Below are 26,369 nucleotides of genomic sequence, written 5' to 3' on the forward strand. Positions count from 1 at the left end.
TTACATTCACCAGGTAGTAAGTGCATTACTTCTCACACATTGATACCCCTTCTCATGTTTTTGACCCCATTTCCCTTTTCCCACCCCCTCACAATCATCTTGTTTCCCCCTTCCCTTTCCTATTTCAAACAAACAAATAAACGTATATACAATACACCAGATAACAAAGTCAGATATGGTAACAATATGGGATTATCCAAAGGGCAACAAAAGAGAAGAGAAATAACATAGTACATTAAGCACAACAATCACACAAAATAAAGCTCTTGTTTCCATATCCTAAAGATCCTTTCATTTAGTCGCATCCTATATGACCTTATGTACCTATGTTTTTGCACTATTGTAATGCTCTGCTAGGAGAGTCCTAGATGTGTACTACTTATTACAAATGAGGGAAACCATTGAGCCTATGTTGCTTTGGGTCTGGCTTACTTCACTTAATGTGACTTTTTCTGAATTTTTCCATTTCCTCACAAATGGAGTGATGTCATTCTTTCTGATGGCAACATAGAATTCCACTGTGTATAAATACACATCTTCTTGATCCATTCCTCTATTGAGAGGCATCTGGGTTGGTTCCATATCTTTGCTATGGTAAATAGTGCTGCAATGACCGTCATTGTGCTAGTGGCTTTAGTAGGTCCTTGTTTCTGGATGTTTGGGTAAATGCCAAGGAGTGGGATTGCTGGGTCATAGGGGAGCTCTATGTTTAGTCTTTTGAGGAATTGCCATACTGCTTTCCAGAGTGGTTGAATGAATTTACACTCCCACCAACAGTGTAGTAGCAACCCCCCCCCCCCGGATGGGTAGAGAATTTCCTATCAGGAAATTTTCTTTAGATTTCTAGAACTGAGGACACCCAGTGGCTTTTAGATAATATTAACATATGCACCAGAAAAGCAGACTACCCAGAATCAGTGACCACCCTAAATTTTAACCACCCTCACCTCTGATAGGCCTCAACACAACTCTCTATGTAGTCCTTGTACCTGCAGCACCCAAATAAGATGGTCTTTCTTGGCGATCACCACTATCTTCCTTGGTTGGCTAGCTTTCCAAATAAATCTTTTTCCATTGCCTATCAATGTATTCTCCAGCCACTTACCTTTTTGAGTTGCAAATAATGATCTTTGGTTTACAGTTATGTTACCCCCAAAGTGAATATCACCCTAAGTCTGTACTTTGTATTAGGGGCCACTCTTCTTGACAGGATAGGATTTGACAAAGGGAGAATGACAACTATCCTCTATGACTGTCTCACAGAGAGGTTTCTTTATTCCAAAATTTCCCAAGGTTCTGTTTATTTTTTCCCACCCTTTTCTAGCCTTTGGCAAAGTACAGGGCTGTCTATTTATTTACTTAAATTGCTCTACCATTTGAGCTGTACCTCCAGCTTGTCTGATACATTTTCTATTATGAGCTAAGGCTCATATCTAGTTTTCCTTTGTGGATGTTGTGTAGATTGTTCCAGAAGCATTTGTTAAAGAGACTACCTGTGTTGCATCATATTGCTTTTGCCTCTTTGTCAAAATTCATTGAGTATGTTTATTGGAGCCCCTTTGAAGGAGGGACTTCAAAGGGTTATGGGGAAACTTTGGGTTTGTGGTTATGTTTTAGGGGCAGAGATATAGCTATATCAAAGTGTACCCAACTGTATACTTTAACTATAAGCATTTTATTATTATATTAATTGCATCTCAATTAAATTCAGTGGGGAACTTACTTCTTATTTTATAGCCTCATATTTAAGCCTCAGTATTGACACTTGGGAGTCAGCCTCTCTGACTGCCTCTGCTCCTTAAATTGTACTACACAAATCCTAGTGACTCTGCTCAGTACTTGGTGAGTAGAATGAAGCTGTAGAGTAAAGTTCCTCTGGCCAGCCTTTAGCTTTTACGTTCCAAGCCTTCACACAGGGTCTACTTGGATCCCTTTCTTTGAGTCAAACTGATCATTTCCTGGCTAGGTATACTCTTGACGGTGTGTGTGTGTGTGTGTGTGTGTGTGTGTGTGTGTGTGTGTGTGCATGCTGGTATCAGGGCTTGAACTCAGGGTCTTTTGTGTTCTCACTGGGCTTTTTTTGCTCTCCTCTTTTAACACGTCCGTACTCTGGCTTTTTGCTGGTTAATTGGGAGATTGAAGCTTGAAGACTTTGACCTAACTTTTAAGAATCAATTAATAGCATCACATCTCTGGATTAATTACATCAAGGAGATAGTAGTTATTTTCTTTCTATCTCCTATCTACAGCATGGCATACTTAGAATCATTTCTGTAGTCATCATCAGAGTATCATCCTCAATTTGCAATGTAGTTCATTTAATTTGTCTAAAGCATACTGGACCTTGCTAGGCATGCAACAAACTTCAACAAACATGCCTCACTCCATTTCTGCTCTCACTGAGATTAGAGCCTAGTGATGGAGAAAGACAACTAACTGACATGGAAGTTACAAGTGCTTTCCATCAAATTGGGTCTTGCCTTTTAAATTTTCCTCACTTCCAAACCACTTGGTTACTTATTCAAAACAAGTGCATATCTTTTGTTCAACTACACAATGCATTTGAGCTCTTTAGATGACCTAGTTCTCATTTGCATTCATAAAAACTTCTGCAACAGCTGAAAGCATAGTTCTGAATTATCTGAGTAATTATCATTGCCATCTTGCTTTTGACCTTGAATACAAATCTAATCCATGAATTGAAACCTGTGTAATTCCAGTGGGAGTTCTTTTGTTTCTGTATCTGGGTGCTTTTGCAAAGGACACCTGTGTAACATTGTTAGTTCAAGAATGTGAGTAACATAACAGATATATCTAGTTTGTTACCATATAAGTAAATAATGTGCCTAGTTTATTATTGTATATGCACACATTTCAAATTTGGAATCTAAAATACTAAGGTTATTTTCAAAATTACTTGAAACTTACCTCTTTTGTTCAGCATGTTAAGACTATCTCTCCCAGTCTAATCACCCCTGTAACCCAGTATCCATTTTATATAATAAACATAGTTATCTTTCTCTCTATGTATAAACATTTCTACCTCAGACATTTTGTTGTTTGCTTGATTCAAAATATATTCTAGATTTCTTAAAATATGAAGGAAATAATTTGTTCTTTTTTGAGTTGGTGTATCTTTAAAATTTTAGTATACATAGGGTTAACCAAGTGATTTTATTCTAACTAGCTTCACATGGGGGTAAAAAAATTATTAGTAGCTGGGCATTGGTGGCTCACTCCTGTAATCTTACCTACTCAGGTGGCTGAGATCTGAGGATTGCAGTTCAAAGCCAGCCCAGGCACAAAAGTTTGTGAGACTCGTATATCCAATTAACTGCCAGAAAACCTGAAGTGGCTCTGTGGCTTAAGTGGTAGAGCACTAGCTTTGAGCTGAAGAGCTCAGGGACAGCACCCAGGCCCAGAGTTCAAGCCCCATGACTGACAAAAAAATTTTTTTTAGCAGTCTAAAATGTTTGGACATTTCTGATATATCAGGTCTGGTTTTGAAATTATTTGTTGTTTTAGGTATGAAAATCAAGGTGTTTAACTTACCCAAGTACCTGGTCTCCCTTTGGTCTTGCTTGTGTGGAACAGCTTTACTCCTGATTTTCTCTTTGGCTTATTTCAGTGAAGGCCCACTGGGAACTGACAAGAAGAGAGAAGGGATGTGGATTGCAGAACTTTCAAGATGCCAGTGCCAATACCCAGAAAACAAAGATTAAGGTGGAGAAGAAAGAATAGTGGCCACAGCAAGTGGACCTAGTAGCACCTACTAAACAGCCAGGTAGCTTGCAGATCAAAAAGTCAGAGAATCTCCTCTGATTCCTTAATCTAAGAAAATCATGAGAGAGAGAATAAATACTGAGCTAATGAGCAGCCATGGCTCTCACACTGTGTATGTTGGCCCAGAGTTACCTGGTAAGCATCTAAGTCCTGCAGGACAACAAGTTCACGCTGGGGAGAAAGATGTGGCATGTAGAGAATACAGAAGACATGTTGAATGATTCCTAATAATGGAAAAAGATGAAAAATACTAGCTTGGAATATATAAATAACTCTGTTATATATCAGATTATCAAATAATATTAGAGAAACATGAATCTCTTCTTTCCTTCCTCCCTCTCTCCCTCCCTCCCCTTCCCTCTCTCCCTCCCTTCTTTCCTTCCTTCTTTCCTTCCTTCCCTTTGTACTATATAGCCCAGGATGCAAGGGAACTTACAATGTAGCTCAGGCTAGTCTTGAACTTGGGATCCTCAAGCCCATAGCACCAGGCAGAATTTAGTTTCCATTTTTCAAGTCTGCATCGTTTTGAAGTGTCGAGTCCAGGGATTCACGAAGGCATAGTATTTGCAGTCAGCCTTGTAGTGGTCAGTCTTGTAGAACTAGAATCATTTTCTCAATCCAACTTTGGGTATGTTGGGGGTGGGGTCAGGTAGAAATAGTTCATGACAGTGGAAGATGAATTAGGAAATGAGTTAAAACAGTACACCAGTGGTCTAGTTTGGTCAATGGATGAGATGAAATATGGGTGATAGAAAGAAGCGAAGCTATATCAGTAGGTTGAAGACAATCCATGAAGACTCTAGATGCCACTCCTGGTTTTATTTCCCAATTTGCTCATGTGTTCTGGGAAGGCCTTTCACTTCTGTCACCCATGTGGCAACTCAAGCAGAGCCAGTCTGATAGGAATAACTGAAGGCTTGCATCTACTTGGGCTTGCATGTACACCCTCTTCCCCATCTTGGAGATGCAGATGTTCATTGCACTGAACTATTGAAGTCCCTAGCTCTCTATCTAGAAACCTATACCTTTCTGGCCAAGAATTCCCCAGCTCACAGAGCTCCTGCTTATTCCAGTCATGTTCCCCAAACTGAGCTTCTAGTTTCCCATACATTATTCCATTCCTATGCCTGGTAGTGCAGTAGAATATTAGAAATAAATTCCATCCCATCTTAGCCAAATTCTGGGTTACTCAGTGTTCGCAAGGTCCTGGGCTACTCAGGGTGCACAAGGGTTTTTTTTTGGGGGGGGTCATGGGGCTTGAACTCAGCCTGGGTGCTGTCCCTGAGCTCTTCAGCTCAAGGCTATCACCCTACCCTTGAGCCAAGCCTCACTTCCAATTTTCTAGAGGTTAATCAGAGATAAGAGTGTTAGGTCCTTTTGTGCCCGGGTTGGCTTTGAACTTTGATCCTCAGATCTCAGCCTCCTGAGTAGCTAGGATTACAGGTGTAAGCCACCTCGCCTGGTTCACAAGATTCTTGTAAGATTCCAATGGGGTCTTACCACCTGGGGACTAAGTGTGCTTGGCCCACAGATACTGCATGCAGATTGGATTTGCACCTGCTCTGAGCTTATTTTCACTCCATATTCACCTATGGCATTCCAATATGGAGATCAACTTCCCAGGAATTTGAATATTGTATATTCCTAGTCAGTGCAGATAAGTACAACCGAATGAGAAAAAAAAAATGTCCTTTGTAAGGAGAAAATAAGGAAGTGTCACGTGTTAAGGAGCATGTGACTTCTATTTTCCTTAAAAGCACTTGACTTTTATTACTTATTTCTCTTCATTTCCTTCCTGTTTGCCAAGGGTGTGCTCATACACCTATGCCTTTGTCAGTCACATTCGAGCTCCTAGGACAAGAACTGAGGCATGTGGAAAGTGTTAAACCAATATATGGCACTGAAAGTAGAGGCTGAGAGAGAAAATAGGTTACTGCTGAGGCTCCGTGCTGAAAAGTCCTATGATTTGTCAGGGCTCACATTCAACCCCAACATTCCTTTGTCTGGGATGGAGTAGGAGAGCATTTAGCAGCAAGCCTTCCAAGCAGTTAAAACATAAAAAAGTAACAATTATCGGGGAGTTTGGCCTAGTGGTAGAGTGCTTGCCTAGCATGCATGAAGACCCGGGTTCGATTCCTCGGTACCACATACATAGAAAAAAGCCAGAAATGGTGCTGAGGCTCAAGTGGTAGAGCTCTAACCTTGAGAAAATCCAAGGACAGTGCTCAGGCCCTGAGCTCAAGCCCACAACTGGCAAAAAAAAAAAAAAGTAACAATTATATTCCTCATGAATGATCATCATGCATGCAAATCCTCCCAACTAGAATTTTTTCCTATTGGATATGTAGACTAATTTTGCTCGAAAAAAAAAAAGCAGGCATGGAATGAAGCAGAACATTTCAGGGCTGATTAAAATTCTGTCTCCATTGAGGTCTTCAGCTCATGCTAGAAAATAGTTAGGGAAGAAACATGAAATGTGTAAAGATTAGAAGCCTGAAGAACATAAAAATTTATGAGCTTGCCTTTTAGAGTACTCACACACACTCACACTTACATTAAAAATATAAAGATGGGTAGGTGTTATTGTCACCTACTGAACACATAGGATTGAAAGAAAGGTGTGAAACTCTGACCGAGGGAAGTCCAGAGGCTCAGTCCTTTAGTGTTTAACATTGTTTCAGAGTTTATGCTGTTAAATCAAAAGGTTATCTATAATACATCTGGTGCTATTAGTTGGAAAGATCTGGGGCATTCAAGAGACATTTATTCATTATTAATATAGATAATAAAGGATCATTTATGAGGCTTCAGATGAGATTTTTATCATCAAAAACTTAAAAAGGAAAATTTATTTTTGCTTGGGGACAGAAATGAGAGGTGTCTATAATGGGAAAAGTAAGAGTCAACACAAAACTGTCAGCTTCACTCTGTTTCTGGAGATGGCTGCTACTTTATAGCAACAAATTAAAAAGAAAATAAAAATTGGGCTTTAAATTTCTATTGACAGGCACTTCATGATTTATTCCCAGTTCGTCCTTTATCAAGATGGCTTGTTGTTGCTTTCTGCTACTCCCTTTTTACATTTGTGGTTTTTGACAGCGAGGTAAATGGAATCAGGAAGAAGTCATAAAACATTACCAAATATGAGGGACGGCTGGAGAATAAAAGAAGTTGACTTTCAGTGTTGACATGCTAGTAAGAGCCACAAATCCAGCTACTATCAAACACAAGGAGTAATGAAAGAGAAAAAGGCTTGAAAAGTATACTATTGTTTTTTTGAAAAAGGGTGATAAAAAGTTTGAACACTTGAGGGGCTGGGAGTTTGGCCTAGTGGTAGAGTGTTTTCCTAGCATGCACAAAGACCCATGTTCCAGTCTTCGGTACCACATACATAGAAAAGCCGGAAATGGTGCTGTGGCTCAAGTGGCAGAGCGCTAGCCTTGAGGAAAAGCCCAAGGACACTGCTCAGACCTGAGTTCAAGCTGTAGGACTGACAAAAAACTAAATAAAGTTTGGACACTTGAAAAGACTGCTTAGATGTTAACACAGCATTAATAATATGAGAGTTATTACTAGCTGTTGCTGTTAAAGCCTACCAAAATAGATTTAGAAGACTTTTTAAAAGATGTTGTAGAACTTTTCAGGATTTATTTGACCCCAGATTTGCAAATAAGCGCCTAACAACCAATTTTCCAATGGATGTGATGGCTGGAAACTTATTTTGGCTATCACTGAAATTTGTGGTGTCTTTTGTGCTTAGAACTCACACAAGTGAGAAAGAGAAACCAAGAATGCTTTGCAGAATGTCAGCTCTAGGCCAGGTGCTGTGGGAACATTTGCTGAGGATTGAATATTTCCTGTTAAGTCTAGGCATCATTGTCGAAGTTACCTTGTATGTCCCAAAGGCGTTTATTCATTTCAAATAGACATAATTAAATACCATATGTGTGGGATTTCAGATGAGTTACAAAATTAAAATGGTATTAAAGAATAAAACAAGGAAAGGCTAAGGGATAAATGGCCCCAGATCACTCTGCTTTCAATATTTGCTAGAAACCTCAGGGTAACAATTGAATAAAACTTAGCAGGATCACACATCACTCCATTTTTGATGCATTAAGGTAAAAAGACAATTGGCACCCATGATGTCCCATACACAGCCCAAACAAATCTCATGGCCTTCTCTTAGCTCTGTGGCAGGACATTTTGTGCACACAAAAAAAACAAACCCAAGATAAAACAAACCCATCAACCCAGCTGTTAAGCATTGAAAAGATGTGGGGATCATGCCAGCGTGGAGTGGCAAGAGATGTAATGGAGCCTTATTGTTGAGTGTTGGACAGGCTCTCATCATCCCTCCTGATGATGTTCTGGAGTGTACTGGAGAAGCAGAGACAGTAAAAGCAGATTCCTTACCCATTCACCTACTCACAATCTCTCCAAAAGCAACTTAGGTTCCGATGCTCTGGGGCCCTCAGGCAAAACATGGGAGATGAGAAGCTGCTTGCATGTTGTTTATTTCTGGCAAATGTGGTCATGGATACATTCTGGGGAGTCATTAGAGATCCAGACTTCAGTCATTCAGTTTTGCTGGTTCTGAGAGCCACGGGACCCTCATCACCTCATCACAATGCAGACTGTAGCAGGCAAAGCCAGATGCTGGATTGGGGAGCAGACTTGTTAGTTTTCTGCCTGTGCTGGGATAACAGGGGCTGTGCTCTGGAATTTGCCATGTAGTCTTGGAAGAAGCAGTGGTTCCTTTTCCAGCCTTTGCCTTGAAAATGCCTCCAACAATGTTCATATCTCAGAAAGCTCCTATGTAAAAGTACATGTCCAGCCATGGAATTATTGCCATGAGTAGCAAGTTGGAGCTAAAACAGCTGAATAAAAACCATTAATCTCTTTGCCATCAATTGTTACTTTTCTCTGGGGATCTGCTTATTTTGGCTAGCATACTAGTGTGATCTTTCATTGGATTCAATAGAAGGTATAAACTCTCCTACAAGCCAATAGCCCAGGTAATGAAAATTTCAGTTTTCCTTAAAAAATAAATTATTATTATTATTATTATTATTATTATATTGGTGGTAGTATTGGGAATTGAATTCAGGGTCTTGCACTTGCTATGTAGATGTACCACTTCATCGAGTGCAGTTATTATTATTATTATTATTATTATTATTATTTCTATTATTATTATGATTGCCCGTCCTTGGGCTTGAACTCAGGGCCTGGGTGCTGTCCCTGAGCTTCTTGTGCTCAAGGCCAGCACTCTACCACTTGAGCCACTGCATCACTTCTGGCTTTTTCTGTGTATGTGGTACTGAGGAATTGAAACCAGGGCTTCATGTGTGGTAGGTAAGCATTCTACCACTGAACCATATTCCCAGTCCACTACAGCAGGTTTTGTTTGTTTGTTTGTTTGTTTGTTTTTTTGCCAGTCCTGGCGCTTGAACTTAGGGTTTGGGCACTGTCCTTGAGCACTTTTGCTCAAGGCTAGCACTCTACCACTTGAACCACATAAGCATTTCCGGCTTTGTCTGTGTATGTGGTGCCAAGGAATCAGATCCAGTGCTTTGTGCATGCTAGGCAAGTACTTTACCACTAGGCCACCCTTCCAGCCCAACGGCAGTTATTTTTGAGATAGGGTTTCATGATTTTCCCCAGACCACCCTGGACCATGATCTACTTTAGACCTTTTACATAGCTGATATAATTGGTGTACACATTCAGATGTAGTTTCTTTGTTAATATGAAGTCTTGAAAATTTATTACTTTTACCTAGGCTGGCCTCTAGTCATAATCCTTCCAATCTTTGACTCCCCAGTAGCTTGATTAAAGACGTAAATCACTGTACCCAGCCCCAAACTTACTTTGGATGCTTTTAATGCTTTGAGAATCCTGTCAAAATTTTCTAATTATATAGACTTCTACTGTGATATATATGTGATATATATTATATATGTGATATATAATATGGGTATGTATTGTTGTCCCCCCATTCAAAACAAAAGTTATCATGTTTTCTAATATTTTTGGGGCAGAGTCGTAAATGTTCTTTTTTTAAAATAGTAAGGATATATCTATTCAATAGCTGAATGTTAACTGGACATTTTCTAAGTTGAATATAAAGAAAGTTCTTCAGCTCCTTTTTCCCCCACTAATATTGTTTTCAAAATGAAAATGTTAAGGTGCTGTTAAACAGAAAAGCCTCTAAGGACAAAGAAGCATGGATAGCACTGCTCTAAGCTATAATTTCATAATACAGTTTGAAAAACATTTGTAAATGAGTGACATGATCAGACTTCGACACAGGTCTAGACATAACAAGTTGATTGTCTGCATGTATTGATCTCTTGCAGAAGTCAGCATATGCATAAACTGATTTACTTTTGAAACTAAAAATGCAGAATGAAATTTATCTCTTTAATGTAAAACCCGGGTTTGTCTTTTTGTTGTGCAAATACTCAGTTCTGTGTGGAACATCAGATAAACACAGATGGATCTCATTTTCAGTTGAAATGAGATGATTTCTGTTCTTTCTCTTGATATTTATGAAGCAATAAAAACCTTGCTCACACATGTAAGTAGAAAACTACAGACAAGTATTTTTTTTTCTCAAGTCACAATGCTCTCTCCTTTTGTGCGAGCAAACAAGTAGTCTAGGGAGATACTGCTAGCTCTTTTCTTCGTCATAGACAATTTCACAACAAATTCTTCCTCTTTATTCAAAGTCAAGTTCTCAGCTAAGCAAATGATTCAGGGACAAATCCTTTATCTGACTATATACTTGCATTAAAAGGGAAAGAGGAAAATGCTCAGTTTTATTGTGTAATTCTTCTAGGTGGATTTCAGTAAGATTTGAGACTTCCTCTTTTTCCTCTTTTCACCCTCAGGCCAAAGATACAGGAAAGCTTTAGATTCCCCTTTGCAAGATGATTTTTTCTAAGGGCTTACTTACCTTTAAAATCCAAGGCTTGAAGTCAAAATATGATTCCCAGTGATTTTCAGGGATTGATTCAACTAGTTCTCAGAAGTATTCGCTTATTTGACTATAGCTTGAATAGTCAGTCCTCATCTTCAATACCCTCTGACAGTTAGATGTGGAGAGAAAGGACTCTTGAATTCCTGGGGATGAAATGGAAATCATGTAGAATCTTTTCAGCCTTATATGATCTGTTGCTGACACATCATCTTAAAATATTCTTTCCAAGTAGGATTTTGTCTCTATTTGGTTTTTTACCAGCTATGTGACTTCATATTTGGGGAGAGGGGTTTAATACATTTTAATACTAAATAGTGAGCTTCCTGACATTTTTCATTAAATTCTTTTATTAGCAAATATTAAAAGTATAGGGAGTTTCACTGGGATAATTCTGTAGTTGAGTGTATTTTGAACAAGTTCACCTCTTCCATGATATTGCCTTTTGAACTCTGGGCCTACAAATAACCCTTCTTCAAATAACCCTTTCCTTTCCTTCTCCTCCTGTGACAGTCCCCGCCCCCACCCAGACAGTCTTCCTTTACACTCATGCCCCATTATTATAAGTGGACTCTGAGGGACACAGGGGTTTTGGGATGGGAATGGAGTTTTAACTGAAGGCCTTTGATTACATCACTCCAACTATACAATTAGCCCCAAATACACTAAAAAAAAAAAGCCTTACTATTCCTCCTTTAAAGGATCCTGTAGTCATAGTGTTAGAGATAATTGGTGCCTTCACTTGTCACTAGGTGGTGATTTGTGGATACATGTCTCCAATTTTGTTGGAGTAAATGCCACATTTATAACTTGTTTGCTACCAATCATGCTCAATGAAATAGGATGGCTTAGATTACCAGCTCCCATTAACCCATTGATAAGTACCTTTCATTGTAATGAAGAGATTTTTTTGATGGCTGTTGCCTTAACAACATTGTAATTCCGACCCATTAGCTTTATTACAATTGCTCATAAGTCTGGGCCTGGAATCCTCTTCCATCTTCTGTCTTCAAATACTGCCACATCGGACCAATAGACAAGTACATAAAGCATAAACGCTACTAAGATGTAAAATGGAAGACTGTAATGAGAAGTAAAAGTTACAAAGTCAGGCAAAACCTTTACAATAAAAAATCAGTTCTTGACCAGACATGGGTGGCTCATGCCTATAATCCTACCTACTCAAGAGGCTGAGATCTGAGGGTCATGGTTCAAAGCCAGTCTGGGCATGACAGTCCCATGAGACTCTCAAATCCAATGAATCACCAGAAAATGAGAAGTTGGGCTGTGGCTCAAGCGGTAGAGCAGTAACTTGAACTGAAGAACTCAGGGACAGCACCTAGGCCCAGAGTTCAAGCCCCACAACCAACCAAGAGAAAAAAAAATCACTTTTGGAGTATTCAGGGTATATAGTTTACCAAGAAAGCTAAATTGGAAACATGGAGTGAAGAGTCAGGTAATGGATGGCTTGGAAAAAGGTCATTCACAGAGGTTGTTCGTTTCTGTATACTCAGGGCATTTTGAAGATAAACACTGATGTCTCCAGACGATCACCCTATTCTCTGTACTGTACAATACTTACCCAATTTTCAATCACCTCTTATCCTCGATCGACAAGTTAGGGTATACTTGGCCAAATAAATAAGGCACATTTGTGTTCCGCTTACTTTAAAAGATGGGCTAACTGGTAATATACCAACGGGGTTGCTAGGTCATTTCCTGTCACAAGAAATGTTAGTGTCATGTGGCATTTCAAGTTCCCCAGCATGGTGCTATTGGGAGATGGTAGAGCCTTTAAGAAGTGGAGTCTAGTGTGAAATCTTCTGCTCGTGGGAGGATTGCCCTTGAAAGGAATGCCTGGACTCCATCTCTTCCTCTGCTATATGCTTGCACCATGATCTACTGTTGTGTTTCCATAGGCCCAATGGATATTATCATTGATCATGGACTACAAAGTCCAAAGCTGTTAGGATCATCATCATCATCGTCATATTCTCCTCCTCCTCCTTCTTTCTCTTTCTTCTCCCCCTCCTCCTCCCCTTCTCCCCTTCTCTTGCTTCCCCCCTTTTCTGCTCTCCTTCCTCCTTTTCAAGCAACTCATCTCTATTATTTGTTAGAGCAATGGAAAGCTGACAAATGCATGCTCCATTCCTATGTGTGCAGGTATTAGGTTTATGCTATTTTATGTATACCTTGTTGTGTAGCAATTGTAACATTTGTGACACTACATCTCTCTACTAAGTGACAGAATGTCCACCCGCTGTCTTATAAAAGCCATTATTACATCCATCTGAAGACACACTCCCCAGGGACACTTCCTGTTAGAGATGGGATACGGCGGGTCTGTTTCTGAGAGAGGTCTTCTTGCCTTGAGAATTCTTGGTAGTCTTTCTAAGCTTTGTTTTAAAGAGCAGCACTGCACTCTAAGAAGCTTCTATCTGGCCTTTTCTGCCCCTCCCATGCAGTTATTCCTGCATTGTGGTCTCACAGCTCTCTCTACCTTTCTTGACTTCCTCCTCCATTTTCCTTCATAGGGTCTGCTTCTCTTAAATCAAGAGCAGAGCTATAGCATATTTAAAGCACCCCCCCAAACACCTAGACAAACAATGTCAAAAATAACTAGAGCATAAATGGTTAGAGATGTGGTTCAAGCTAGAGTACCTCCCTTGTAAGAGAGAGGCCACAATATTGTCATAAATAAAAAACAAACAAACAAACAGCCTCTCAGATAATAAAAAGGCAAGCTTCAGATTTGGAAAACATACTTTCACGTCACATCTTTGATGGAGGATTGAAACCTAAAATATGCAAACAAATCTCAAAATTCTATGAAAGCAGTCTACCTAGGAAATGAATAAAAGATATATAAAAAAAAAACCAACAAAACATTTCGCCAAAGAGCACACATGGATGGTAAACGAGCACATGAGACAACCTCCAACATCACTGGCTATGATGAAAACCAGATTGAAACCCCAGTGCCAAATCACTCCATACCCACCACTGCGAAGCAGGCTAGAAACTGGATCTGTCTACGTTGCTGGTAGGAATGTCATGTCATGCGCATTCTGGAAAGGTTTGGCAGTTTCTTTAAAGGACTGAGTGCGTTGGTTCGTTCTGAAAAACAAACACAAAAGAAAAAAAGGAAAATGTACTGTCGTAAAAGATTTCTGCACATAATTATTTATAGCAGCTTCATTATTATATTTATATTCAAACCAAAGTGGCTCACATTTGTAATCCTCACTACTCAAGAGGCTGATCTCTGAGGAGCATGGTTCAAAGTCAGCCTGGGCAGGAAAGTTGGTAAGATTCCCATCTCCAAGGAACCACGAAAAAGCCAGAAGCAGAGGAATGGCTCAAGTGATAGAGCACCAGCCCCAACAAAAAAGCTAAGGACAGGGTCATCAGTATCAATCAGCCAATCAATCAATCAATTAATCAAACCATGGTTTATACCATGGACTACTAGTTAATAATAGGAAAAAGTGTAAAAAAGCAACATGAAATAATATGTACAACTGGAATGAATCTTCAGAGAATTATAACTAGGGAAAACGTTAGTCCCAGTGGTTACATACTACATTATTTCATTTGTCTCATCTTCTTAAAATGCTGAAATTGTAGACAAAGAGGACAGATTTGTGCATGTGAGAGCAGAGAAGAGAGGAGGAAGAACGAAGTCATGGCCATCAAAGGGCCACAGGAGCTTGTGGGAGCAAGTACTCTGCGTCTTAACAATATCAGTCTCTTCCCAGGAAGATTATTATTCTAACTTCCTCCTCTTCCCAATTCCCACTTCTCCTCCTCCTCCTCCTCCTCCTCCTCCTCCTCCTCCTCCTCCTCCTCCTCCTCCTCTGCCTCTGCCTCCTCCTCCTTTTCTTCCTCTTCCTTCTTCAGCTCAAACTCAGGTCTTGGACACTGTCTCTTAGTCTTTAAAAATTTTTTTTTCTTTCTCTCAAGCTGAGTACTCTGCCACTTGAGCCACAGCTTCCACTTTCAGCTTTTTTGGGGTGATTAATTGGAAATAAGAGTCTCATGGCTTTCTTTTCTGTTCTGGCTGGCTTGGTATTGGGAGCCTCAGGTCTCAGCGTCTTGAGTAGCTAAGATTACCTGAGTGACTCCCTGGCACCTGGCCAGATGATTCTAATTTCTGTGTCTGCTAAATTGTAGCAGATATGCCAGACATAACCATATCCTCATTCCAGAAACATATTCTACTATATTATTGGATTTTACATTCCAATAATTGATAATGGTATTGCTTTCCTGTGTATACGTTATACATAAAGTTGAACGTTTATCATCTTATGCTTAAAAGTCATTTGTGTCCAGGGGCCAATGGCTCATGCCTTTAATCTTAGCTATTTTGGTGGCTTAGATCTGCAGGTCGTGGTCTGAAACCAGTCCAGGCAAGAATGTGCATGAGACTTTTATCTCTAATTAATCACCAAAAAGCCAGACATGGAACTATGGCTCACGTGGTAGAGCACTATCGTTGAGCCAAAAAAACTCAGGAACACTGCCTATGTCTTGAGTTCAAGCCCTAGGACTAGCACACACACACACACACACACACACACACACACACACACACACGCACACCACTTGTGTGTCTTTCTCTGAGTGATCCATATATTGAAAAACAAAACAAAACAAAATAATTATGCTCCTGGGAAGCTCTGACAAAAAAGTACTAGTTTCCTCAAATGGTGTCCCTTATCCCTCATCTACCCTCTCACATAATTCTTCTCTGCCTCTCAGGAATGCTCTTGGTTTAATTACATTTCCTCTCTGGTGCTTCTTGAGATCTTTAAGCATATGGTAAACTCTCCTATAAAAGAGTGGATTCTAAACATTATTCTACCCTGTTCTTTTTTCCTGGTCACACCTATGGAATTTTCACTATCATGGTAATCAGGATGCATAACCAGGTAAGTGATTGGGGTATGTTTTGTGACATCCCCTCTTCATTTCTATTGCATATTCAACTGATGTGCCATTCTTCATTTGGAACCTCTATGAGCTGTGAGGTCAAGAAACCCTTTCCTGATGGCCATACCCTTTCTGTCTGAGATTCAAGCCCCCATGGCACTAGTTCAGAGAAGCTAACCAGCTGCTTCTAGCCTGGGAGAGGCTTAGAGGTATAGGAACTTCTCATCAGAAAGTTATAGCTTTGGGAACTTCCATTCTACTGAGGAAAACTCATTCTAATTCCACATGGAACAAGATTTAGATATGTTCCCTCCCACCAAATGGACATATTCTGTGTTGTGGCTTTTGAGGGTGCCCTTGTTTAGTTTTGTTTTTGCTTTTGCCAGTCTAGGGCTTGAGCTCAGGGCCTTAGCACTGTCCTTGGGCTTTCTCAAGGCTAGAGCTCTACTACTTGAGTCACAGCACTACTTCCGGATTTTTTCTATGTATATGGTACCGAAGAATCAAACCCTGGCCTTTGTGCATGCTGGGCAAGCACTCTACCTCGATGCCAAACTCTGGGCCCAGGGTGCCTTTTTTATGGCTCCCCTTGGTGGCTATTGATTGTCCCCAGCCTGTCTTTTCCCTCTTCAAAACCTCTTCTCCTGGTCAGAATTGATAAGTTCCTTTGCCCTGTGATGCAAACAAAAGACCACAGTTCAGTTGTGAGCCTCTTTTGAGGCATTTGCTTGCTAGTTACTTCTGAGCCTGAGGCTGAGGGAGGAAGTTGTGCTGCTGGCTGCAAACTGGGGAGGTGTTTATGTAAGCACCGTGTCACAGTTGAGAAATCTAAGTGTGGAGGTGGTGCAGGTCCTCTCTGCTCCCTGCCAGGAATTGAGGAGGAGGTGAGCTTCTCAGCAAAGGAACCATGGGTCGATGGTGCCAGGCATACTCTTCCTATACTGTGGCTTCAAGTGACAAGTAGAAGCTCCAAGGGCAGTAGGAGTAGTTCATTAAACAACCTCCCCTTTTAGTTAAAACTCACTAGAGCAGGGGAGGATGTTTCTTTTCTTCTGAAAGCAGCATTTATTCAGTAACGACCTATGTCCTCACAGGTTTTCCTAGGGTTTTAGAAAACACAAATTCCAGGGGGGCATGAAAGCCTATGATAGCTAAGAAAGATTCGAGTGAAATAATATAATGAAAACAGTGCTTCCTGTCTAAAAATAAATTTTTTATCTTCAACACGAATTGACTCTCTTGCTGTATTCGGAGAGCTATACCAAAATACGATTAAGCCAAATGACTTCCGATTAATCAAAAGTTACCTCTGACACTTGTAGAGGCTGGTGAGTTCAGCAGTATGTCACATTATGTGACATACGGTGAGGTCTGTGACTTGGTACACAGGTGATGTCTTCTGGTTCAGTCTTTACATGGTAGAAATAGTAGGGGGGTCTCTAGGGCCTCTTTAACAAGGATTCTAATCCCACTCATGACTTTCCATGCTTGTGATTGCCCCAAACCTGCTCCACGTGCCCTCCCACCCCAGTCCTGCCTCCTTCCAGCTCTCCAAATTCCATTACACTGCAGCTTGGGAACCTGGAGAGACATACAAGACCGGAGGAACAGCACTCTTCTTCTTCCCTTTCTAGCTCCATGTGACCATTCCCTTTGTTCGAGGCAGAATCCTCCTTTCTGCCAGTGACATCTAGTCAGTTTTAATTCATTTTTTTTGACAGCATTTTCTTATTTTGGTTTCTCTTCCATTGTTCCGCTTTCCAGATGTGGTCCTGTTTTTTATTTACTCACAGCTTTTTAGAAAGCTGTTTATAAAAAAAAATCACATCAATTGTTTCTTGCTCTTTGCCTCCTCTAGAGAAACTGTAATTTGCAAAGGCTTAATTAAGAGCTTTCAGGATTCTGTGCACTTTAGGATTTTAATACGTGCCATTAGCACAATATAATCCCCAGATTTCTTAGTTGTTCTAAATTTTCTTCCCCAAACCTAGTTCCTCTAGGTATTTACAATTTCTTAAAAATACTTCGCCCTAAAAGAAGTCTGAGGGGGAAACCAGATAAACATTATTATTACATCAAAGTTGCAAGCTCTTCACACACACCCATTTAGCATTGTGGTTGGCTGAATTTTTTTTTTTTTTAAGCACAGAGCTGAAACTCATTTGGATGCTGTTTTCATAATAAGCCATTTTAACAATCACATATGTTGTTGTTTTAAGGGTCCATTGTATAATTGAAAGAATCCACCCTGGCCTATCTTGGAGTCCTGATTCGTGCGATTTCTTCCTCATTATGCACTTAGCTGTGTATTAATCAGCCTGACGGAATACACGGTCTGTTTTTGCTCACTTTGATTTCTTTTGTGTTTAAAGTTCAGAGTTTAAATTTTTTTTAGTACTAAAAATGAGGATGACTGCTTTGAGTTGTTTGTTTGTTTATGACCCCAACTAGATATCTAAACATTTCCAGGCTGCAGAGGAAATAAAGAAAAGAAAAAAGATGAGAGCGATATCCTGTCAACACATTTGTATAATAGTATACATGGAGCTCTTGGAATGAGCAAATTAGGCCAAAAGTTCTGCTTGAGATTGCATGGCAAAGTCATTTGTGTGCCTATATAGGCTTTACTTTTAAGTAGAGACAGAATGAGGAATTGTAAGCATTTTGATTGAGTGGTTTCTATCCACCGCCTTCATTCAATTGTACTTTGTTTCCTTCTGTTTGACTTGCAAGATTCTCTGTTGAAGACTCTCCTTTCTTGCTAATAATGGGAAAGCAGATACATACATTATTTCAATACTAAGATGCAAAAAAAAACCCCACCCAAATGCTCACACTATTTCTTTAATGCAATCTATCAATTTCCAGTTTATGTTACTAAACAGACTGATCCATCAGTGAGTTCCCTCATACTGGGTAACATTTAGGAGAAGGTGATTGAATTTAGCAGAACTGTTCCTCAACTGAGAGAGGAAAAAATATCTGTGATTGTAAGAAAAATCGTGAGTTAATCACTTGATAAACTAGCCAAGTGGGCTAATGATTTGTTGCCCTGTGAATGAGACACAGAAAAGCAGACACTATACTGAGTAGAGGGACAGCATTCTCTCTGAGTCAAGTATCCAGGGCCATCTCATTACAGGACCACATGGATAGCTGGTCAAAAATAATGGATGGATCCTTCCTTCTCTGGCTTCATGTGCACATGTACCATTTACCCATCACCAGATGGGAATTCAAGGATTTTTGAACTCTTTTATTCCTCTTCGATAAGGAACATTTGAAACCATCCCATGTAACCCTCAGTCTGACATTTTCTTTTTCTGATCTTTTAAAGGTTTAACTGTGTCTCTCAGTGTCATTTCCCAGTCTTTTCGTGACTACTTTGCTACCTTCTGAGACGGTGCATAGGGAATAGGGCTGGTGGCGGGAGTAGGAAGTGTCTCTAGGACTGTGTGGGTTTTGGAGGAAGTGGCCTCCTGGGACCACTTGGTATCGTCAGGTTGCTAATGAGAGATGTTCAGTGTACCACTCTATCTGGTTATCATTTCTTTGTAGCTAGCTGCCAATGAGCTCTGGCGGGTAATTGCATGGTGTGTTATTTCTCTAAGCTAGGGAGGGCTGGATCAGCTTCTTCATAACATCTTCAGGGCCTAGGGGAAGACTACCATGATATAACACGCATTTAAATACATCTTACTCTTTTACCTTGACAAGTATTCCTTAATCACAAAATTGAAGAGATAGCTTTAAAATTATGGCTGTCCTATATCAGAGGGTCAGCAAAGTATCAACGATAAGTGCATTTGTAATGGCACATGCCTATGTGTTCTATAATTGGGTTCATGAATCTTGGATCATGACTAAAATAACGCAATACACAACTCAACAAACACCTACCTTTTCTTCATTTGTTTATTTTCTTGATTACATTTTCATAGCTTTGTTCCATTGATAATTAGGTCAAATGAGACAACTTCCCAATTCAGTGTAGTTTCTGTGCTTTGTATTTTCCCCATTAAATTTATTGGGAGAAATCTAACTCTACTCAAGAAGTGGCAACCAGGACTGTTGAGAAAAATGTTAAAGCAATATTAGATAAGTTAAACTATGATTTCAAAACTGTTCAAATATTATAAGACATACATTATACATGTTACTAAATTTTACTGTAAAACAATGATAAATTAGCCAATCTTATGAATATTATGTGTTACTTATAGTCATAACTATACATTTTGTTTCAAATAATAAACCTTAAATTTTACTTCATGTGATTTTTAAAGTCTTGGATATCATGGTTTTTTGTTGTTGTTTTTGATGATGTTTTTGGTTGTAGGGCTTGAACTCAGGGCCTGAGTTCTGTCTGTGGGCTCCTTTGCTCAAGGCTAGTACTCTATCACTTTGAGCGACTGCTCCACATTCTATTTTTGAGAGTTAATTGGATATAAGAGTCTAATAAGGTCTTTTGGGCTTCAAACTGTAATCCTTAGATCTCAAGCTCCTGAGTAGCTTTGATTATACATGTGTGCCACTGTGCCTAGCTGAATCTTACCTTTTTTAAAGGAATAAAAATATATACTACCCAATAGAGTTTTTTTTTTTTGCCATTCCTGAGGCTTGAACTTGGGGCCTGGGCACTGTCCTTGGACACTTTTTGTTCAAGGCTAATGCTCTGTCACTTGAGTTACAGCACCACTTCTGGCTTTTTCTATGTATGTGGTACCAAGGAATCGAACCCAAGGCTTCATGCATGCAAGGCAAGCACTTTACCACTAGGCTACACTCCTAGCCCTACCAGTAGGTATAGAGACTATACCTTGGCATACAGTGGCTAAAAACAGATTACTTCATTATTCCTTAATAATGTTATCTGCCTAGATGTTTGTGATATTCTATGCCTGCTAGAATATAGGATTGAGGGCTAGATGAATTTGTTCAAATCTGAGATCCAGACCTGGTCTTGCAGGTCTTGCAGATACTTCCAAGTGCCTGTTGCGCCAGATTCCACACTCTGCAGCCCCACTCTGGTATCACCTGTTCTCTGGCACAATAGTTGCATGGCAGATCCTTTGACTCCTAATCATTAGTAGCACCTTTGGAAACCAGGGAGAATTCAAAAGTTCAAACAACCCCGTTCAAACAAACCCACATTTGAACTTCCCACCCATGTTTGGGGGTCCCTCTCTGGCAAGCACAGCCCTTCATAGAGCAAGAACAGTTGTCCCTCAGCATTCAAAAGGCTTCTGCAGAAACAGTAAACTGGCAACAAGGGGTGCAGTTTTCTTTTCTCTTTACATTCAAAGCACCTAAACTCATTTGGTTAGTCCTCCTTATACTGAATAAGAGCTAAAGAGATTTGGAAAATTTCCCCCCTTTTTTTCCTTCCATAACATCAGTCTTCCAGACCCACCATTGCACTGCCTGGCTTGGATTTAAGTCATTGTCTACTTTCTATTCCAGTTGCTTTGATTCTTTCTGCGTCCTTGGTTCTCAAGCCTGAGCGCACCCCAGGGTCACACGCAGGGCTCATTAAAACATAGAATGCCAGGCTTGCCCTCAGTTTCTGACTCAGGAGGGATCAGGCAGACACTAAGGATTTCCAGTTTCTGACAGGAAGGACAAAGGAGGAGGCATGCCAGTTCTCACATATCTTAATCATGCACATTCCACACGTAGATAGCCAGGCACCTCCATCCACTGGGTGGAAAGCTTATGGGTGGAAAGATAAAATAGTGTGGCGCATTAAGCTTCAGTTTTCCAACCTTGTGTCTCCCTCAACATGCTCACTGGAAGGTACTAAACCTAAATATGGATTGTTCATCAGTATCCTGGGGGACTGGTTCTAGATACCAAAATTCATTGCTGCACAAGTCCATTTTGATTAGCCAGGATCTCCTCTAGGTTACTTTTAACACCTCTTATAATGTAAATGCTATGTAAATGCCATGGTGAGCAGTTTGGAGAAAAATGACAAAAGAAAAACTGCATAAATCTGTACATGTTTGGTACATGTCCTGAACATTTTTTTGATTTGTGATTGATTGAATCCATGGGTGTGGGACCACAGATACAAAGAGTGATGCACCAGCGTAAGTTGAGTATGGCAACATGAAATTATAGAGAAAGCAAAACTGTTACCTTGCATCCAGGCTCTACCCAGCTATGTCAAGAGACTGATCTGATCTTGAGACTTTAGTGACTTGGCCTTTCTCCATAGTCTTTACTGGATGCATGAATTATATATGTATATATACACGAATATATATACATGAATGCATATATATGAATATATATGTATATACATGCAAACACATATATTCATTTACATATGTGTATATATACATATATATCTTAGTCTTATTTGGGTTTCCTTTTAAACTATATATGATTAAAATTTATCACAGAAATGGTGAGACAAAGGTTGAACTAATTCAGCAGTGAAACTAGACACTAAGTTGGAAATGAATTTTACAACTTAGGGAGGGGGCAGGAGAGTCTGGAGGGAAGAAATCTGGGAGAAAATGAGGGAGGGAGGGACACCGTTCACAAAGAAATTTACTCGTTACCTGACGAATGTAACTGAAACACCTCTTTACAATAAAAAGATGAAATTTAGCAAATACACATATATAGAGGATGGGAAATGATGAATTCATCGATTTCTTAATCATGACTCCCTGTGAGGGAATAGGCTAATGAAATATTTGGGAGTACCAGGGGGCACTTGAAAAATTCAAATGCCAATTGATTCCTTTTTAAAAACAGAATTGTGTTCCTCAGGAAATCTTCCTACCAAAGGCCTTTGGGTGTGTTTCTACTGTTAAAGGGATTTGTGGAAGGGAGGAAGATTTTTTTTTTTACAGTGTGCTCTACATCAATCTTGTTCTATTGTTTTCCTAACAATGAACAATTACAGAGCTACAGACTTTGAAAACAAGAAGTAGTACTTAATTACCTTGTTTTTCAAGCCTCATAATTAAATGCATTCATTTATTTTATTTTATTGTTGTGGTAATGTATGGAGGGGTTACAGTTATATTCGTCAGGTAGTGGGTGAATTATGTATTCATTTATTTTTGTCCACTTCCTAATTTAATGAGGCACCTTTTCCTCCTGGGGACTGAGAGGCTGGCCCTGACCCTCAAGCTATCGTGGCATTTAGTTCCACTGCAACTGGACAGGACTCTCCAATAACTGTGACCCTGTTTCTGTCTCCCACCACTCTGCTTTCCCTCTGCCTTTTGTCCCTGGGAGTGGTATGTTAACGTAGCTCATAAATGCACCACTCTGAACTGCCTAGCACCTCCCTCCTGAAAAGGCGGGGAGCTAATTAACACAGCCACCCCCTATAGCATCTGCAGCCATCACCCCTGGATATTTGTTAGGACCACTTTGGATCAGGGACGATGACATGTAGAAAGCCCAGAGCTCCAAGAAGAACCAAAGATACATTGCAACTGAACAAAGCGGCACAAGTCACAGCACTCTGAACTGCATCTTGGTTAATGTAAAGATTCGATGCATAGCGAGTCATCACCATTGGTAAGTATTCTTAAAGGGAGAGACTGGTGTAGGAGCCAAGGAGAGGAATTGATAAAGAAGAGGAAAACAGACCTCCTCAAGTCATTAATACAGACCAGGAGGCAGGCTCACTTGCTTTGTCTGCATAGAAAAATACATCACTTCTAGACATTTTGAAGAAATTGTAGTTTTCCAGAAAGGTATCATGGAATTCAAGACTCCAAAACTTGAACGCATTCTCTTTCTTTCTTTCTTTCTTTCTTTCTTTCTTTCTTTCTTTCTTTCTTTCTTTCTTTCTTTCTTTCTTTCTTTTTTTTTTGCCAGGCCTGGGCTTGAGCTCAGGGCCTCAGAGTAAAATGTGATGATAAACAGAAGTGTGATTTTTCACTTAAAAAAATCAGGAGTATAATGCCACACCTTTCTTTCCAAGTATATCTTGGATAAGATGAAAAATCTGTGTTATACTTCTTATGAAAAGACCCATGAATGATTTCAAATGGCCAATTATTTGTCTCTAAACCGTCTGGCAACTTGATTTCATGACCGCTGAACGTTTTTTTAAAGTATGGATAACAAGAGCCTGATTTTGTAGCTCAGGTTGGCTTTTCACATGTGAATCTCCTGCCGTTAGCCTCCAAGGTGCTGGGATTATAGGAATAAACCATCACGCTGGCTTAATCACCTTTTATTCTTGAAAATTTCCATCAGTACTTGCCTTGAGTTCAGTGAAAATGTCACCTTCATTTGCCCCAGCACTTCAATGATAGGACTAGAATGTCATCATAAAAATCTCACATGATTTAGTAAAAAAAAAAAAAAAAGGACACACATGGCCCAGAGTTTTGCCCAGTGGTAAGAGTTCTTGCCTAGTATGCACAAAGACCCAGGTTTAATTCACACACACACACACACACACACACACACACACATCCACCCCACCCCCCAAACTCCAAAGCTGTAGTAGATATCGGTGCAGAATTTATAGTATCTAACTTTCAGTGAAAGCTGCAGATTTGTAGGCACTGTCTTAATTTTTGTGGAAAACTTTTGTTAATTTTGAACTGTGTCCCAAATGCTCCAGAGTGAGATAAGGGACTGGAAAGGAGGGTGGGCCATGGCCCAGGGGCTTCTGAGTCCTGCCTCACAGCGTGGACACTCACAAGGCTATTACCTCGCTTCCTCCCAATTCTCCCCTGAAGGGAGAACCACATTCAATCTTTTCCAAATCGAGGAGACCTTTCCATTCACTTCAACTGTTAAAAAATTAGGGATTTTTTTTATCCCATAAGACATCATTAAATAATGGCATGAAATTCAGTATTTCAAATTAAAAATAAAATCCTTCTAAATCTACTAAATTAAAGTTAGTGTCAAAGATTCAGCACTTACATCTAATGCCAAGAAAAGAGTAGCGGGGGAAAGAAAGCAAAAGATAATAATAAAGTCAGGCTCTAGAACAGAAGGCCTTAGTTTCTCTCCGGAGGGATATCTTTTAATATAGTCCCTTAAAAATACATGCATTGCTACATTTTTCATTAGCCTTAATTTTTTCATCAATCATGTTAATTTATACAGAGGGCACTTAATAATAGCTAATTAACACTTATGACTTTTGAAATTAAAAGACCTTTGGAGAGATTACTGCTGATTGGGGAAAGGATTTTTTTCTCTGTTCCTCTATTTTTAAGGGGGGGGGGGTCGTGGAAAGAGCTAGTGAGAAGGATGGAGGTTTGGTGTGTTGAGGACAGAGTTTCCTTCCAGCTTCACTGATCACTGGTAGGTGACAATGTCATTGGCCTAAGCAGGCAGTGTGATGTGATCCTATTGAGCATTACCTGTGCAGAATTAAATACAAAGTCAAAAAGGAAATCAGGTTGCTCTTTAAATAGAGGGAGATTAAAGGGACATTTATAAATGACCCCAAACAATCCCAACACTAAATGAAAGATATAGTAATCTGGCATCGGTACGCTGTTGGAGTAAAATAAATGTTGTGCAGAATTTGAATTTACCAGTCAAGTTTTAGTGAGGGATAGACTGTATAATAATTGCTTTATCTATCAATAGAAGTTTCTGAGTTTTGGAGCCGGGAGCATGGCCTGGTGATAGAGTAAGTGCTTGCCTAGCATGCATGAAACCCTGGGTTTAATTCTTTGATACTATATACACACAAAAAGCTGGAAGTGGTGCTGTGGCTCAAGTGGTAGAGTGCTAGCCTTGAGAAAGCCCAATGACAGTGCTCAGGCCTTGAGTTTTCAGGACTGGCAAAAAAAAAGTGAAGTTTCTGAGTTTATTGTCTTGGGGCATATTACCTACTGCACTTCCTTGTATCATTGCAAAACCCATAGCCTTACATCAAGAATGTTCATTCCCCCAAATTTCTCATGAGTGTTTAACAATATGGACAAAATGTCTTTGGTTAAACACTTGGTTTATGTGATTAGAGTGTGTGTGTAGACATGTAGAGATATGTATGCATGCATACATACATACAACATGTTCAAATGCTACATGTCGAACAGTAGGTGCATATGTAATAATTATCATCTATCTATCTATCTATCTATCTATCTATCTATCTATCTATCTATCTATCTGAGTTATTTATTTCATCTGCCAGTAGATGTCTCCCTTCCCTGATTGAAGGTGTATATCTGTGAGGCTGCCTGAAGTTTTCACCAAATCTAGGCTTTTCATGAATGGAGAAATCACATGTTAGCAGGGAAATGTCCAATACAAAACACCTGTCACTCTCATCAGTGTTGAAATGCCTATTGTGTGTTCGCATCTTTCAGAGGAACAGTGTTGCTTTGAGGCAGTTCAATTAAGTGGACTACACAACAGATTCTCCACCTCTCTCAGATCCTTTGAATATTTTGATGAGCTGTCTATATGGAGCCCAGGAAGTGTTTGTAACATCTCTTGAAGTGTCTAACCTCATTTTAGGAGATCTATAAATCTGAATGATCTAAGTTTAGATGGAGGAATAAAGTGTACTTCCGATTTGAAACTACTTGACGATCTTTCAAATTTACTCATATGTAAAAACAAAATTGTTGATCACTTTTTTGAGAGCTCCTTTGGGATTCAAAGAGATGTAAAGTATTTTCAAAGATACTTACAGTACTAATGCTGTCATCAGCAT

The sequence above is a fragment of the Megascapheus bottae genome, chromosome 22 (assembly GCF_031878675.1).
Source record: "Megascapheus bottae isolate mThoBot1 chromosome 22, mThoBot2.hap1, whole genome shotgun sequence".
Classification (NCBI taxonomy): Eukaryota; Metazoa; Chordata; class Mammalia; order Rodentia; family Geomyidae; genus Megascapheus; species Megascapheus bottae.